This window comes from Planococcus citri, chromosome 5 (genome assembly GCF_950023065.1).
Source record: "Planococcus citri chromosome 5, ihPlaCitr1.1, whole genome shotgun sequence".
NCBI classification, from domain to species: domain Eukaryota; kingdom Metazoa; phylum Arthropoda; class Insecta; order Hemiptera; family Pseudococcidae; genus Planococcus; species Planococcus citri.
The window spans coordinates 26,631,797-26,637,938 of record NC_088681.1 but is presented as its reverse complement, the minus strand read 5'-3'; positions in this window follow the sequence as shown (position 1 = coordinate 26,637,938).

Below are 6,142 nucleotides of genomic sequence, written 5' to 3'. Positions count from 1 at the left end.
TAGTGTGATAATATTATTCATCATTAGGTAGTTCAAATTACGCCTCATTTAATGTATAGTGGCAAGACAGTTATAATGGTATTTTATCCTACTAGTAAAATAAAGTGATTTTTCATGACGATTTTTGGGGTTTATCTCCCGAGCAGAGCAAGGGAAGTAATTAAAAATCGTCGAAAATCACTTTATTTCACCAGTTGAATAACATATGTATTTTATCCAAACGTGGGAATAAAACGCGCATTTGATCACTCGCACTCGAGCGACTAGCGAGAGTGAATAAAGTAGCGTTTTATTCTACTAGTAGATAGGATAAATTTATTGTCGTCTATTTTTTTTCAGTAGAATTTTGCCGTTGGACGTTATCTAATCGTTATCTATAAGGTTATTGGAATTTTTATGATGAGTTCATCTCCATGCGTACTGCCTACTGCATCAATAAACTTTATGAATTTCCCATTTTGAGGGCGTTTTCAAGCATTTAATACTTCTGACTTGGGAATTCCTCTATCTCACATGCTTAAATTTCGGCGGAACCAAAGTCGAACAAAAGTGGAATGTCCTGAAATGTTTAACAGCAGTTTTGGATTTTTGGTAAATTTTTAATTGGTAAGAAATTTGGGGGAAAAAATGCTGTTTGGCAAATTTTTCAACTTTAGAGTGAGAGACCCGTTGAGAAATAAAGAAAATTGAGGGTCACTCGTGCGGCCCATTTTTCAGAAAACAGGAAGAGTAATATATCATCCGTTTCTTTAAAACTGTACTCAGCCAGAATATTTTAAAAAAGAATTACTGTATTCTATATATCAGCTAAATTGAGCTGTGAGAAAATCATTTGAAAATCAGTTTACACGTATTTATAAACATATCCATCTGAAATAACAAAACATCGCTAAAACTTACAAAAAAACTAATCAATTATACCAGGAAAAAAAAGTAATTTTGAAAAAATTATGTAAAGTAATTAAGCATTGAAAACTATAAAATTGGCTGTAAAATTGCCGAAATTAGTCATAAATTGATGGGGGGAAAATTGTGAAATGTGACAACTAATTTTCGAAAATAGCTCAAAAATTTGTTGAAAAGTCATAAAAACATTTTTAAAATGAATAAAAAGTTGGTAAAAAATTGCAAAAATCAAGGAGAATTCCGCAAAAATGTCACCAAGTAAGGGAAAATTGTTTAAACTCATACAAACATAGATACCTACATGTATTTGTTAAGAAAAGGATCCTCCTTGATACTCCTGAGAGAGAGAAATTCAAGCTCTACTTAGGGTTTAAGCCCAGGGTACCTGTACTCGCCCGAATGCCCTTGCGAAAGATATTGTTTTGCAGCAGTATAAGCTTTACACTTCGAATAAACTCAAAGAACACGCGTTGTAACTTTTATTGATCTCTGATACAATGTAAAAGATTACTAACTAACTTATAAAAAGGCATCAGGATAAATCCTGATGGAGCTCTACAGACTAACTTACGCTAGCTATTATAATGGAGGCAAATAAGAAAAAATAAAAACATTTTTGGCCACCCAAGCTTTTATGATGAAAAATTGTCAAGGGTGGTCCCCTGAATAATCCCTGAGAATTACCACCCCACAGACCCCTTGCTAATTTTTTTATGGGGGGTTGAACCCCCCCAAAATGGTTTTTTTGCAATTTTATCCTCGGAGGTTGATTTTACGTCAAAAATAGCTTTATTTTTGAGTTCTACGTCAAATTCCCGATCTAGTGACATATCAACTGTCCTTCTACCTCCAAAGGGGGTGGGGCTAGAAGCATTCAAAAAAGGGGGGTTTCCTGAAAAATGCATAAAGGTTATAGGCGCCTACGAGGGGTGAAATGGGCCCCGAGAGTGTTCGAGTTGATACTAGCATGGAAGGTACGTACCATTGAGAAACTACCGCGTGAAAAATTTCAGATCCACACCACCTCCCCTTTTTGGGGAACCCCCCTTTTCTGAAATTTCAATAACACTTTTCTCAGCCCCATTTCGACCGATTTTGAAAATTTTTTAGGATGTTATGTATATGCTTAGTAAGTATCCCCTCAAAAATTATCAACCCCCTCCCCTCATATTTACCCCTCAAAATGCCGTTTTTCAACTTTTTTGATGCTTTTTAACAATAGTATAAATTGAGGGGGCTAAGTGCTCTGGAGAGAGCTAGGTGAGTGTAGCAAAAATTTTGACGTCATATTCGTGCTCAGCAGTATCGAATCATAAGAAAACGACACCCTACTCATTAATACTCAGTTATTTTCCTCAAAATTCCCATTTTACCCCCCACTCTCCCAAAGACACATTTTTACACCATTTTGAGGGGTAAATATGAAGGGAGGGGGTTGAAAATTTTTGTAGGGATACTTACTAAGCATATACATAACATCCTGAAAAATTTTCAAAATCGGTCGAAATGGGGCTGAGAAAAATGTTATTGAAATTTCAGAAAAGGGGGGTTCCCCAAAAAGGGGAGGTGGTGTGGATCTGAAATTTTTCACGCGGTAGTTTCTCAATGGTACGTACCTTCCATGCTAGTATCAACTCGAACACTCTCGGGGCCCATTTCACCCCTCGTAGGCGCCTATAACCTTTATGCATTTTTCAGGAAACCCCCCTTTTTTGAATGCTTCTAGCCCCACCCCCTTTGGAGGTAGAAGGACAGTTGATATGTCACTAGATCGGGAATTTGACGTAGAACTCAAAAATAAAGCTATTTTTGACGTAAAATCAACCTCCGAGGATAAAATTGCAAAAAACCCATTTTGGGGGGGTTCAACCCCCCATAAAAAAATTAGCAAGGGGTCTGTGGGGTGGTAATTCTTAGGGATTATTCAGGGGATCACCCTTGACAATTTTTCATCATAAAAGCTTGGGTGGCCAAAAATGTTTTTATTTTTGAAATATGATGCTAATTTGCCTCTATTAATAGTGAAATGTATACTGACTGATACTGATACTGAAGGTTTGATACTTCTCTGTTGTGCTCGGAGATGGCACATCGAACTAATCCGAAAGAGTGCACCACTAGCAGCAGTGCTGCCACTCCGAGGTATCACAACTTCCCTCTTGGTGAAAGCTGCGGGCGCATCCCCTGTATTACCAATAGCGTTTTCATTTATTAATTGTTTCTAGGAAATTTTGAAAGCTTTTCACGATTCCGATTTTTTTTTGTTTTTAGTGGTTATCGTTTAATTTTACTGAAATTTCATTAATTTTTTGACCATTTTCAGGGATATTTTTTGTCAGTTTTACAGTTTTTATAACACTTGTTAGATTGTGTGTGCCTAGTACTTTTGAAAATAGAAAAAAATTGCCTATATTTACTTGTACATATTGAAGTGGACTTTTAGATACCAAGCCTGACTATAACAATTTGAAATAGAATTATCAACTTGCTGAGAGGTCCGATGCCCGACAGGTAAACAGATGACCTTGAGCGGCCAGGCAGATGGGTCAATGACCCGAAGAAGCCACACAGGCAGACAGACGATATTAGGAGGCTAGATATATAAGTAGGTCAGTGACCTTGAGAGTCCAGACACGCGGGTCAATGACCTCAAGAGACCAGTCAGTCAGTCAGACAGACAGACAGACAGATAGACGACCTTGAAAAGTTGGACAGACAAGTCAATGACCTTAAGAGGCCAGACAGGCAGGCAGGCTGGCAGGCAGATGACCTTGAGAAGCCAGGCATACAAGTCAATAAGCTGAAAACTTGGTTCGATGATCATGTCTGATGGAACACTAAGTCAACTTGACCTAAAAACATATCATGATATAAGACTATCCTTGGAGAGAAGACTCTACACCCATTTCTAAAATAATTTTCATTTTTGAAGCATTTTCGTGGAATGAAATACATAGAGTAAAAGTTGATAAAACGTGGCAAAAATCAAGAGAAAATGCCTCAAATAACAGAAGATGGTTGAGAATTCTGAAAAATTTTGTCAGATTTTATCAAAGTTGGAAAAAAGTCTTGCAAAAAATACACTAAAAATATCCCATGTTGATATCTAAGGTATTTGATCAATAATTATTCATTAAGTTGAATGGGGTTCCAGTTATTCAAGACAGTTTTACAGAATTTTTCTCAATTTCTGCAATGTTTTATTAGATAAGGAACTTCTAATCATTTTAAACTGTGTTCGTGGCATTTTGAGTGAAAGTTTTCATGATTTAGTTGATTATGGCTTTGCTGAATTCGATTTCCTGGTGAGGAATTACTTGAGATCGATTTAAACTGGCACGCTCTGATTTAAAATTTCAGATATTGTAGTTCATTTTTGGATTTTTTTTAAAAAATTTAAAAAATCATATCTAAGACACATTTAAATTACAATCAAGATTTTCGTATGGAAAATGGTATTTTTTGGTAGTTCAGATTAAAAAAAAAAAAAAGTTGCAAACTGGCTGGAAATGCACCTGTTTATCCTTAAGTAAGAAATCTTTTTTTGAACACAGCAATGAGAGAAAATAAGGATCTAACATGAAGATTCCCAAAATTGCAGCCATCTGAGCCATCCAATCCCGCACTCAAAATTTTTGAGCAATCTTTTGAAAATAATTTTTGTTCAAATTTAATGCTTCCTTATTATTGTCTGCAGTTTTCGAAAATAATCAAAGGTTTTTTTTGACTGATTAGTTCAATACTTTGAAATACCATATTTTGAAGTGAAGTTCGCTATAACTTGATGATTTACCTACCACCAATATTAAACATTACTCATCCTGGTACAAAGTTGGGGTCATTTTACTCATATGAGTCACCTATTCTTACTTTCGAGAAAAAATGTCCATTTTCAAAATCATTGATATCTTTAGCAAGGTATGTCTGAGAGCAGCTTTAAAACTTACCCAGACACAGAACTTTTGCATTTAAAATTCAGGTTTGTCAAATTTTACGCTCAAAAATGAAAGTTTCAAAGTTCAAAAAAGTGCTTACTGATTATTCAAACACGAGCTCATTACTGACGTCATATCAAGATAAAAATACTGACGTATAATGGCTCTTGAAAAACATTTTTAGGCAAATTACAAGAAAATTGGAGTTGAATTATGGGAATTGGTGGCTCTAAATCTAGAATCGGATTTGAATTAATCACCATTTTTGCCAGAAAAAATAAATATTGGTTTCGTAAAATTGTAATAAATTTTTCAATAGGTATGTGCAGATGGGAAACGAGTTACCTGCTTCCTAGTATGAGTTATCGACATTGTAGCTGCTGGTACGTACAAGATAGCTTCCTATAGCCAGCCAGCTACCAATATAGTTACTCGGATATGCTGTATTAGTAACGAACGTGTTAAGGTAGAATAACTATGCTATTTTTATGACCTATTATTGGCGATAAAATTTATTTTGTGGCGAGGTATGCAAATTCAAGTTCGTTCATTTGTTTATTAATCGTTTCAAACGGAAGTAAAACCATACCTACTCGTATGAGTAGTTGATCATACCTTTCCTCTCCTGCCTTATAATTCAAGATTATCAAGGCACGTTTTCATTATCATAATTGAAGAAATATTTCGCCCAATTTCATTCAATATTCACAGTTAATTCTTTGTCTCGACACCCTTCTTCAATGTCTATAATTATAGATTTGCAAAAATGTGACGTAGGTAGGTACTAGGTAGCTAAGTACGTAGATGATTGAGGTTTAGAAAGGTATGTACGTACAATGTTCATAATCAAATTCATTTCCATTTTTGGTTCCTTGCATTGTGTTGTTGATATTATAGTCTTAGGATACCATGTATATGTGCTTGGTTCTTTGTATTAATTATTATGTTTAGTATTTTTTGAATTACGTCTTATTGAAAATGATTCGAGTACTCGCATCCAAAAAGGCGATTATACTCTTGGCAAAGAAGATGATCTTCACATCTTTCCTCCAGTTAATTTAAATTTTTACCTTCCTGCCTCCGAATGCAGATTACAATTTTATTAATTGAGTATTCAAATTTTATTGAGCACAAAATCAAATTAGTTTGAAAAAACGATGATCTTGACGAATGATACAACGTGATAAATCAGTAAATAAAATCAAAACAAAAAAAATCCGTATGAAAATCAATTACAAAAATCTCATCACGTTTTCGAGATTCATAATGGAATGTAAAAATAATGCAAATAAACTAACATA